Source organism: Cervus elaphus, chromosome 27 (genome assembly GCF_910594005.1).
Source record: "Cervus elaphus chromosome 27, mCerEla1.1, whole genome shotgun sequence".
NCBI lineage: Eukaryota > Metazoa > Chordata > Mammalia > Artiodactyla > Cervidae > Cervus > Cervus elaphus.
The window spans coordinates 38743330-38756221 of record NC_057841.1 but is presented as its reverse complement, the minus strand read 5'-3'; the positions used below and the strand labels follow the sequence as shown (position 1 = coordinate 38756221).

Sequence of the window (12892 nt, the reverse complement as noted above, 5' to 3'; positions counted from 1 at the left end):
CCTAATAAAAACATATGCTTTCACAGTTATATCTATAAATTAGATTATCTTAACTCCTCCCAAAAAGGATATTTATATTTTTCATATATATTTGTTATTTTGGAAAAAAAAAACAACCCTATATTATTTAATCCACATTTGGAATGTCTTTTTAAAATATGAATAGTTACAAAGCTATCACATTTTACATCTAGAATTATCATTTGAGCTAATTCTTCTCTTTCTGTTAAGACCCTTTCAGTTTAGTGTTGGTCGCTCATTTGTGTACGACTCTTTGTGACCCCGTGGACTGTAGCCGGCCAGGTTCCTCTCCCCAGGGATTCTCCAGGCAGGAATACTGGAGTCTGGAGTCATTCCCTTCTCCCGGGGATCAAGACCCTATTTACCAAATAAAATTTTAACATATTTACCACTAACTTTGCAGGCTCTCCCCAGTGAAGTTGCCACCAGCTTCTGCAAGGACCTTCACTTTCCTCTGATTTAATGTTTGTCTTTGTCAGGGATTTAACCTTGTTCTATTAATTTGATGACACAGCTCTTAATCCTATTAACCTAACATTGTGAGATTAAGAGTATGGTTTAGAATGTGGTAGGGTCTCGAAAGAAACACTAGAGGGCGGGCTGTCTACATGATCAGGAACAGTGACCTTGAGCTACTTTATTTTACACAATTTTTTTTTTTAATATGGAATTCTTCATGCCTTTGGGTGTCATCCTTGTAGGGGCCATGCCTCTGTATTGTTCCAGTGTTTGTACGTGTGTTGCCAAAACAAGCATACACAGATATGTTTGATAAGACTCATTAAAGCCTTAGAAATTTTTTTTTTAATTGGAAATTTTTTCTGTATATCTTCTTTAAGGCCTTCCCAGGTGGTTCAGAGGTAAAGAATCCACCTGCCAATGCAGGAGACGCTGGTTCCATTCTTGGGTTGAGAAAGTCCCCCAGAGGAGGAAATGGCTACCCACTCCAGTATTCTTGCCTGAAAAGTTCCATGGACAGTGGAGCCTGGCAGGCTACAGTCCTTGACGTTTCAAAGAGTCAGACATGACTGAGCACACGTGCGTGTGTGTGCGTGCACACACACACACACCTCTTCGTATATAGGTCAGACAAATTTCTTTGTTGGAAATGTAAGGAATAATGTGAAAAAGAGTAAGAGAATGCTTAGATAAAACGTTCTGAGATAACTAATAAGGACCTACTGTATTGCCCAGGGAACTCTACTTCATACTCTGTGATGACCTTTATGGGAATAGAATCTAAAAAACAGTGGGTATATATACATGTAACTGATTCTCTTTGTTGTATAGCAGAAACTAACACAACATTGTAAAACAACCATACTCCAATAAAAATTAATTTAAAAAACATTCTGAAGATTATTTACATAGTTGTTTGGCATTTTAAAAAACATATGCAAACATTTTAACTAGATGAAATGATAACATCTAGCATATAAAGAGGGTAATAGATGAGCATCTCACTACAATATACTAACTGATTAGCTGAACTAAAAATTCAGCAAATGATTCTTCTAAAAACAATTAGAGAATCACCACAGCAGCTACTGTAGTCTGGATCTCTGGCTACTGAAATCTCAAGATTGTCTTGAGGTCCCTTTCCCAAGTGCAGAGGTATTCGACTTCTTGATGCTTATTGATTGGACTTACTGATCACTCCTAAGTGATGCTCAGTACTTTCCAGCAGGCCACACTGACTGTTCTAAACTGATTCACCTGCCTTTTGGGGCCCTTAGAAGTTGATCCTTGTGTTTGAGCAACCTGCAGTCTGGAGTTTATCTCTGCTCTGCCTGGACACGAGGATGGGGAATTACAAGACACCCCAGAAGTCTTGTCCACATCTCATTTAGCTGTCTTGCATGTGTGCTAGGTCACTTCAGTCATGTCCAACTCTTTGTGACCCTGGGGACTGTAGCCTGCCAGGCTCCTCTGTCCATGGGGATTCTCCAGGCAAGAATAATGGAGTGGGTTGCCATTTCCTCCTCCAGGGGATCTTCCCGACCCAGGGATTGAACCCATGTCTCCTGCACTGGCAGGCAGGTTCTTTACCACTAGCACCACCTGGGAAGCCCTTAGCTGTCTTGACTATCTGGCAATTCTCTGTCTTAGTTGAAAACCTCTTAACTCTGCTAGAAAACAGATCAGCTCAAAGCAAAATCTCAACTATTGTTATGTTAAGAAGCCTCACATCACTTTTGAGCAAATTTAATAACCTCAGATACACAGTTGACGCCATCCTTATGGCAGAAAGTAAAGAGGAACTAAAAAGCCTCTTGATGAAAGTGAAAGAGGAGAGTGAAAAAGTTGGCTTAAAGCTCAACATTCAGAAAACTAAGATCATGGCATCTGGTCCCACCACTTCTTGGGGAATAGATGGGGAAACAGTGGAAACAGTGGCAGACTTATTTTTTTGGGCTCCAAAATCACTGCAGATGGTGATTGCAGCCATGAAATTAAAAGACGCTTACTCCTTGGAAGGAAAGTTATGACCAACCTAGATAGCATATTAAAAAGCAGAGACATTACTTTGTCAACAAAGGTCCATCTGGTCAAGGTTATGGTTTTTCCAGTGGTCATGTATGGATGTGAGAGTTGGATGGTGAAGAAAGCTGAGCGCCAAAGAATTGATGCTTTTGAACTGTGGTGTTGGAGAAGACTCTTGAGAGTCCCTTGGACTGCCAGGAGATCCAACCAGTCCATCCTAAAGGAGATCAGTCTTGGGTATTCATTGGAAGGACTGATGTTGAAGCTGAAACTCCAATACTTTGGTCACCTGATGTGAAGAGCTGACTCACTGGAAAAGACCCTGATGCTGGGAGGGATTGGGGGCAGGAGGAGAAGGGGACGACAGAGGATGAGATGGCTGGATGGCATCGCCGACTCGATGGACATGAGTTTGGGTGAACTCTGGGAGTTGGTGATGGACAGGGAGGCCTGGCGTGCTGCGATTCATGGGGTTGCAAAGAGTTGGACACGACTGAGCGACTGAACTGAACTGAAACCACCTCTACAAACAGATGTGTCTTATTATGAGAGGTGATCACATGGCCAAAGGAAGAAGCAGCATTTGGGGTCTTTTTCTCAGGAAGACAAGAGTCCAGTTCTGGGAAAATCAATCATAGGAAATTGTGCAGCATCAGTGCCAACTCTGACCTCCAGAACTTTTCTCGTTACTTTTTTGTTGTCCAAATTTGGACTCACTTGAAGTCATGGCTGGAATCTACATGCTTTTTCCATTGTGGTTTTTTTTTTTCTTTCTTGCTGTTGTTTTGGCCTCAAGGCATGTGGGATCTTAGATCCCTGACTAGGGATTGAACCGGCACCCCCTGCATTCGAAAGTGAAGTCTTAACCACTGGACCACCAGGCAAGTCCCAGCAAGCTCACATTTTGTTGAAAATGAAACCAATGTTTAGGAAGACTGGTGGCTCATTCTCTAGTGGCGGATTTTTTTTTTCTCTCTGTATTCCATCAGTTCAGTCCAGTTCAGTTGCTCATTCATGTCCAACTCTGTGACCCCATGTACTGCAGCAAGCCAGGCTTCCCTGTCCTTCACCAACTCCCGGAACTTGCTCAAACTCATGTCCATCGAGTTGGTGATGCCATCCAACCATCTCATCATCTGTCGCCCCCTTCTCCTCTTGCCTTCAATCTTTCCCAGCATCAAGATCTTTTCCAATGAGTTGGCTCTTTACATCAGATGGCAAAAAAGTATTGGAGCTTCAATTTCTGCATCAGTCTTTCCAATGAATAGTCAGGACTGATTTCCTTTCAGATTGACTGGTTTGATCTCCTCGAAGTCCAAGGGACTCTCAAGAGTCTTCTCCGACACCATAGCTCAAAAGCATCAATTCTTCAGTGCTCAGCCTTCTTTATGGTCCAACTCTCATATCCATACATGACTACTGGAAAAACCATAGCTTTGACTAGACAGACCTTTGTTGACAAAGTAGTGTCCCTGCTTTTTAATATGCTGTTTAGGTTGGTCATAGCTTTTCTTCCAAGGAGCAAGTGTCTTTTAATTTCATGGCTCCTGTCACCATGTTTCCCGTTTAAGTGTAATTTCCGAGAACAGAACTTTATTGCTAGTACTAATTACTTTTAAAATATCCCGAAGCTTCCAACCAGTTTCTTCCTCTAATTATTTCATCCGTTTTCACAGCTGTCATTTTGTTCTTAAGATTAGGTAACACTTCATGTGAATCTGGTTACTTTCATAATTATGGCATCACTATGTTCAAGATTTAAGTGGGGCGTAAAATATTATAATAATAAGTAGTAGGTTGGTAGCATTCCCAGGTGGCGCTAGTGGTAAAGAACCTGCCTGCCAATGCATGAGACATAAGAGGCGTGGGTTCAATCTCTGGGTCGGGAAGATCCCCTGGAGGAGGGAATGGCAACCCACTCCGGTATTATTGCCTGGAGAATCCCATGGACAGAGGAGCCTGGCAGTCTACAGTCCACAGGGTTGCAAAGAGTCAGACACAACCAAAGCAACTCAGCACGCAGCATGCAAAGCTTGGTAACTAAGAAGACTTAGAAGCAAGGTAATCTAAATCAAGGACAACAAAAAGATGCACAGGGTATTCCGTGAGAAATGGAGGAGTCAGACAGATGGACTTGAACAGGCCAGACCTGGACAGAGCATCTTCCATGTGTGCCTGTAATGAACCTGCTACTAGGTCATCCCTGATTAGACTGGCCCACCCTGCCTCTGGCACAGCCAGACAACTTCTGGGCTTCCCTTTGGGTACCTATCCGGCAGAGAGCAAGCCGAGAAGCCTGTGTCATCTGTGCTGATTCCTCGGTGGAGCCCAGATCCAGGATACAATGCCAGCCATCCCTGGAGTCGTGCAGCCTGGCAGGGGTGGGTCCTGTGCATGTGCTGGGGTCTACTGTCTTGCAAAGTAAGGTGGACAAGGCGAGGCAGAAGGGTGAAGTCAATGCCTTCCCCACAAATTGGATTCTCTCATGAGTCAAACAACATACTCCTGCTTGGGAGGGAGTGTTACTCTGGTAGAACACACACAGACACACACACACACTCACATCCCACACACCCCAAGAAGGGAATGCCTAAGAGAAAATAAAAGACAAAAACATAGAGAGTCAAATACATGATTTATGTAGATTGTAATGAAACCATGGAGCTTCCCAGGTAAACAATGGTAAACAAACTGCCTGCCAATGCAACAATGTGGGTTAGATCCCTGGGTCAGGAAGATCCTCTGGAGAAGGAAATGGCAACCCACTCCATGGACAGAGGAACCTGGCGGGCTACAGTCCATGGGGTTGCAAAGAGTTGGAAATGACTTAGTGATTAAACACCAATGAAATCATGGGTAGTCATTAGTTAAATCCACTTCACCTGCCTTCACTAATCAAGGTCTTTTTAAGACTTGCACGTCCTCCAAGCAGCACGCAGCCTAAGCAATAAGATATTTGCCCAAGTTGTTTCCCAGGGACTTGGAGTCAGCTGTGTCCAGTTGGAGAGAGCTGCTCAAGACTAGTTAGGACCACCAACCCTCCAACTGGCATGCGTGAGTGTCCAGTTGGTGACCTTTTGATGGCAGAGGGCCAAAAATTCCACCCTCGGGTCATGCTAAGCGCCTCCATTTTTTAATGTACCAAGGCCTTCACAGAACAGTAATGATTCTCACACCTTTCCCCAAGCACCTTTCCTCGTGATCCCTGGGTTCCCCACCCCTCAGACCATCCTGTTTCTTTATCCTTTATCCCTCAAGGACCTCAAGCCCATTGCACCCCAAAAGGGGGCTGATCTGGGAGTTGTTCTCCCATCTTCTCACTTGACTGCTTTGGCTTGTGTGAATGTCAGGAGAAACGAACTTGGTTCAGCAACAATAGTAATAATTAAATTCACTAGCTTTATTTCTTTCCTTCCTTCTCTTCTTTCCTTCCTTCCTCCCTCCTTTGCTTTCTTCTTTATCTTCCCTTATTCAGTCATTCATGTAATAAACAAAGATATAATTCACATTAAAAAGCAACAGTTTAGACATAGGATGTAAATAATTTTTTAAAAATTTGCCCTCTTTGTGGACAAATGTTGACTAGCTCACTAACAGAGAGGACAAGTGGTGAAGTATAAAGTTCACTAATTTAAGAACCAGGTTCCAGGGACTTCCATGGTGGTCCAGTGGTTGAGCAGTAAGATGTTTGCCCAAGTGTTTCTCCAGGGACATGGAGTCAGCTGTGTCCAGTTGGAGAGAGCTGGTTAAGGCTAGTAAGGACCACCAACCCTCCAACTGGCATGCGTAGTTAATCCACCTTCAAATGCAGGGGACACAGGTTCGATCCCTGGTCCAGGAAGATTCCACATGCCACGGAGCAACGAAGCCCAGGTGCCCCAAGTACTAAAGTCCTCTTGTCCTAGAGCCCATGCTCCACCACAAGAGAAGCCGCTACAATGAGGAGCCCGGGCACCACAGCTAGAGGGTAGTCCCTGCTCCCCACAAATAGAGGAAGCCTGCTTAGCAACAAAGACCCAGCATAGCCAAAAAAAAAAAAAAGAGGTAGCCATTAAAAAAAAGTGTTAAAAAAAAAGGAATTAGGTACCATCAAAATCCTCACCACTTCGGGCTCTGGATTTCACTGTGTCCTCATCCAAAAATGAGAAATTATTGGAAGAAATATTCTCAACTGGTACTCCCAGGTCTTAAGTTTCTGTGATTCTTATTTATTAATTTTCATCAAGCTTCAACATAGTTTGAGTCAATCTGTGAAATAACACATTACAGCCACTTTATCGCCCATATAGAGTTGCTGAACAGATCAAATTAGTTAATAACGAATGAAAGTGATTTATCAAGCCTTAGAGCACAATGTAATTGGAAGGCTGACCAACAGCCTCTTTTAAAAATTCAGACTAAACCACAGTGATTATTTTAGGCTCATATTACATAGGTAGCAAAAGCAGGCACTGAATCCTGATTTTGAAATCTTTCAAGAAAAACATCAACCTTGAATATAAGGTGAAGAAATTACATCCCATTTAACCTCATCATAAAATCAGAATTTATCTGTACAGACCAGCACCATATTGATTTAATTATGGTTTTTCCAGTAGTCATGTATGGATGTGAGAGTTGGACCATAAAGTCATGTATGGATGTGAGTGCTGAAGAATTGATGCTTTCCAATTACGGTACTGGAGAAGACTCTTAAGAGTTCCAAGGACTGCAAGGAGATCAAACCAGTCAATCCTAAAGGAAATCAACCCTGAATATTCATTGGAAGGGCTGATGCTAAAGCTGAAGCTTTAATGCTTGATGTGAAGAGCTGATGGCATCACTGACTCAAAGGACATGAATTTGAGCAAACTCCAGGAGACAGTGAAAGACAGAGGAGCCTGGCGTGCTACAGTCCATAGAGTCGCAAAGAGTCGGACGCAACTTAGCAGCTGAACGACAACAAAGAATGGGCTGAGCCCAACCCACCCACTCTAGGCCCCCACGGCTGAGTTCTGTCTTCATCATCTCTTTCACAGTGTTTTCAGAGTGCCGGCTGTGCGCCATGCATGTTATCAAACATTAGAAACCGGCCTGGTCTTTTTCCTGTCCCTCTCCCTCTTACGTGTTTGTATTTCCCAGGATTTTCTTCTTGTGGAAAATGTCAGGCCACTTTGTTTGGCTGACGTGACCCGGAACCTCAAACACTTATAGCCAGCCTTCTGCTGGCTGCCTCTTGAATTGTGTGGCCCACTGGGATTTCAGACTCAACCATTGCTAATCCAGCTTTTTCTTCTCAAGCTCGCCTTACCATGGGCTCCCTGTCACCAGATCCAGATGTTTGGGAATTATCCCAGACTTTGCTCTCTTCTTCCATCCAGGAGCCAACCCAAGCAGACTGCCAGACTATGTGTTGTATCTGGGTTCACAGAATGTCAAAACTCATGTGAGTTCATGGCTCAAGAGACTTTATTAGTGATAAATTAAAGCATGTAGAAGGCGGCAGAGGACGAGATGGTTGGATGGCATCATTGACTCAATGGACATGAGTTTGAGCAAACTCTGGGTGATGGTGAAGGACAAGGAAGCCTGGCCTACTGTAGTCCATGGGGTCACAAAGAGTCAGACAAGACTTAGCGACTGAACAACAAAACATGTAGAGATCAACAGACCATCAGAGCAAATGAGCAAAATTATACATAATTGAAAGCAAGTTTTTCTTCAAATTCTGACTGCATTATTATGACCCTGGCAAATATGTTTTAATTTGGTTCTTGATCTCCATGGCAACTGGATGGGGAAAATATCATACTATTTGGGGACAGCTGTAGCCTATTCTGGGCTTCCCCCGTGACTCAGCAGTAAAGAATCCACTTGCAATGCAGGAGCCGCAGGAGACACAGGTTCGATCCCTGGTTCAGAAAGATCCCCTGGAGGAGAGCATGGCAACCCGCTCCAGTATTCTTACCTGGAAAATCCCATGGACAGAGGAGCCTGGCAGGCTTCAGTCCATGGGGTCGAAAAGAGTTGAACACGACTGAGGCGACCTAGCATGCAGGCACGGATGTGGCCTATGCTAATGATCTGTGAAGGAATAAATCATTGTATCCATTAGATAGTACATTTCAGCCTCGTCTTCTGATCCATAATTGCCTAAGTAATCCCAAGTACAAATTAAATAATAAAGTACAAACAGGAACATATAAGTAATACAATAAATCACTTGTGTGTTTGTGTGTGTGTTTGTGTGTTATCTGAGCAAATTCAACTTTTTCTATATGAAAAAAAAAAAAAAACAAGAACTCTTCTTGTGTACTGACTGTAAATTTTTGGAAGAAGACAACACAACTAAAATATTAAAATTGGGCCAAGAAATTATACATGGATCTTACAGATAGATTGGGAGCCATTATGAATGCTCTTTGGGTTATTGCCAGATTTTTATCTGAAAGGAGGCGACAGACTCGCCAGGATGAATTATCCTTATTGACTATTAAAGAAAAGTGTGATGCTGGAAGGCAAAAAGACTAGGGAATATTTTTGGGTTATGTGGAAATTTATTAAAAAGTAGCCTTTTTAAAAAACAGAAGAAAAGTAAAAGAAACTATCCTGGAATTATTGTGAAGTAGGTGATGTAAAATATTATGCATGTTATCCTGAAATCTGTCCTTCATCACTTTTTATTTTTGAAGTTTCTATGTGTAGAATGCTCTTTTCTTCAAATTAGAACTTATTTTAAAACTCTTTGGGGAGCACTGATACTACGGGACTTCATAATAATAGCACACTTCAGAGGAGGAGCTTGAAGGACTTCCCTGGTGGTCCAGTGGCTAAGACTCTGTGCTCCCAATGCAGGGGGCCCAGGGTTCAATTCCTGGTCAGGAAACTAGATTCTCACATCCCACAATTAAAAGTTCTCATGCTTCGTTTGCATGCTACAACTTAAAACCCTGCACCCCGCAACTAACACGCAGCACAACTAAATAAATAAATAGTTAAGAAAAGAACAGGCGCTTGAACAACTAACGAAACAGAATTTGTAAAACATCAGATTTTTTAAAGTGCCAGACCACAACAAAGACCATTTAAAATTTACTTAAATATTTAAAATGATTCTATGGAGCACTGTTGGGTCTTGACAACATAAAGATGTTGTCACGTTTTACTTTAGAGTTTTAAATTCACAGTTTGCTTATCTTAAATTGTTTTATGTTAAAGATACCATTTGATTATTAATAAAGTATATATAGGGGGCTTCCCTGATAGCTTAGTTGCTAAAGAATCTGCCTGCAATGCAGGAGACCTGGGTTCAATCCCTGGGTTGGGAAGATCTCCTGGAGAACGGATAGGCTACCTATTCCAGTATTATGCCTGGAGAATTCCATGGACTGTATAGTCCGTGGGTTGCAAAGAGTTGGACACGATTGAGCGACTTTCACTTTCAAAGTATACATATATATATATATATATATATGTATATATATATACACACACACACATATATGTATAATAACATACACAGATGAAACAAAAGAAACCCTTTTTGTAGTGCTTGGTGGCTGCATGTACATTGGGGCTCATTTTTCACTAAAAATGCCCGGCTTCATCCCCTCCAGCTGGTCACAGCATATCCATTCTCTCAAATTCGTTCACTCAAAAAGCGTCTAGGTTGCACACAATTGTTCATAGCTGCTTTGTTCATAATAACCCCAAACTGGAAACTATCCATGTGTCTTTCAGTGGGTTCAATGGGTTGAACAAATACTGGTACATCCATGACATGGAATACTACTGAGCAAAAAAAAAAAAAGGAGTGGAATATTGATGCATGCAACTTGGATGAGCCATAAGTAAATAAACTATGCTGAACGGAAAAAAAAGTCAATCCCCAAAGGATCCACACCACATGATTCCATTTATGTAACATTCATGGGATGCCACAGTTATAGGTGAAGAACAGACTAGTAGTTTTCAGGAGTTAGGAATGGCAGGTGGAGGGGGCTCTCAGGAGGTAGCATGGTGTTTTGAGTTTGTTTCATATGTGTGGTTACATTACACATATGATAAAATTACATACAGACACAAACATGCACACGAGTATGTATAACTGATGAGACTTGAAGACAATAAATTATATTAATTAAACTCCTTGGTTTTTATATTGTACTATAATAATTATCAGATATAAACACTGGGGGAGGCTGACTGAGGGGTACATGGTACATCCTATACATTTTTTGGAACCTCCTGTGAATCTATAATTATTTCAAAACTAAAAATAAAAAAAATTATTTAGGACTTGTCTGTACTGTCCTGGGCATTGTCTTCCTTTTTAATTTTCTGTGTATTGAATATTTGTCCCTCCTCTACATCTCTACGGCTGCCCTGTTTTAGGTTTCCTAAGAGCGTGGACTGTTGTTTTATTTATTGTGTAATGAATCTCAAGTACCTACAACAGTGTTTGGCAGAGAGAGAGAGAGAGAGAGTGTGTGTGTGTAATGAACAGAATTGCTTAGCATCCTTATATTGCCTGACCCTGGTCCGTCTTTCCACATTTCCTCCCTCTGCTTCCTTCCATATATTAGTGCTCCAACCGGCTAACAGTTGCATGAATATATCTTAGTTACTTTCCTTTCCATGCTAGACATTGCTCCTTCCAGGTCGTTCTCCCACTTATTACTTAACCTTTAGTGTTCAGACCAGGAAACATTTACTTATTCCCATTCTCTGGGCCCTCTTGAACCTGCCCTTCTGTATCACACCACTGTACTTGTGTGTATACCTCTATTGCTTCACTTACCTTCCTTTATTTCAACAGTTTATTTACCTGTTGAATCAGTCAGGGTTTGCACAGAAAACAGAAGACACACTCAGATGAAATCATGAAACTAACTTTATGAAGAGACTAGTCACAGAAGTCGGTGGAGGTGAGGAAATTGACAACTGGTTATGGGAGCCCTGTGAGCACTGGAAGCTTGCAGGACAGAGTTACCATCACAGAGAAATGGCCAGAGCTTCAGGCCAAAATTGCACCTCCCACTGGCTGAACTCAAGCAGCATCCACAGAGCCAGATAGCCCCAGAGATGCAGCTAATAGAGAGCAATCCTTGAATTGTGGAGCAAGGCAGAGCAAGGAAGATAATGGATTGGGGGAGACGGTGGCAAATCAAGAGCAACCGATGCATGTTTCCTTTTCCATTAGATGGAACGTTCCTGAGGGCAGAACTATTTCTCATTCATTCTTATTCATTTATTTTTGGTTGTGCTGGATCTTTGCTGGTGCACACAGGGTTTCTCTAGTTGTGGCAAGTGGGGCTACTCTTCATTGCGGTGCACAGGCTTCTCTTGTTGGGGAGCACAGGCTCTAGGCGTGCAGGCTTCAGAAGCTGTGGGCTCCAGAGCTTGGGCTCAATAGTTGTGGCTCACAGGACTAGTTGCTCGGAGGCAGGTGGAATCTTCCCAGACCAGGGATTGAACCTGTGTCCCCTGCATTGGCAGATGGATTCTTATCCACTGCACCACCCAGGGAAGACCTGTCTTTCATTCTTGGAGTTCCAGTACCTAGCACAGGGCCTGGCCCAGGAAAATCATTCAATAAATCCTTGTGGAAGTGAATTACAACTTCAGGGCATGTGCTACATTTAACTTAATATTTGTAGGAAGGTAGGCAGAAAGGCGGGCAAACTGTTTACAATCTACTTTCACATGGAACTGTTTTTATACATTTCTTGATATCATATCTAACTTAGATGATAACAGCACAACCAAGACAGAATCCACTGGAAAGGTTAATTTTGGTCGTCATGCTTTGCTGAGTTCAGTCGAATAGCTAAATGTCTAAAGCAATATGAACATGGATATAGAAGTATCCATGGAGGGCAATCAGCATGAGATGTGAAGCATGAGAACCACAGAATATTTCAATTAGTGATGCTTGTCTAGTAATTATACAATATTGTATCCAGATCCTGGTGCCAAATAGGCAATTATGAATAAAAGGTTACAGAGTCAGGCAAGCCAGGTAGAATTTTGAGGCTTGGAAAAATCCAGGTATTCCATCTAATGATACATATCAGACCATAGGGTAGGGTGACCAACTGTCTTGGTTTGCCTGTGACTGTACTGGATACAGCAAGCTCCAGGAGTCGGTGATGGACAGGGAAGCCTAGTGTGCTGCAGTCCATGGGGTCGAAAAGAGTCGGACACGACTGAGTGACTGAACTGAACTAAACTGTACTGGATACAGCACTGAAATCCTTTAGCCTGAGAAATCTTCTGCCTCAGGTCACCTGGGACAGTCGATCACCTAACAATTAGGGTTAATTTTATTATTTTTTTCATTTATTTTTATTAGTTGGAGGCTAATTATTTTACAATATTACAGTGGGTTTTGTCATACATTGACATG

General features: G+C 42.2%; 1 pseudogene; it reads right to left on the bottom strand.

Moving 5' to 3' along the window:
• Positions 1 to 679: 679 nt before the first annotated feature.
• Positions 680 to 773, bottom strand: LOC122685074 (annotated as a pseudogene).
• Positions 774 to 12892: the final 12119 nt, after the last annotated feature.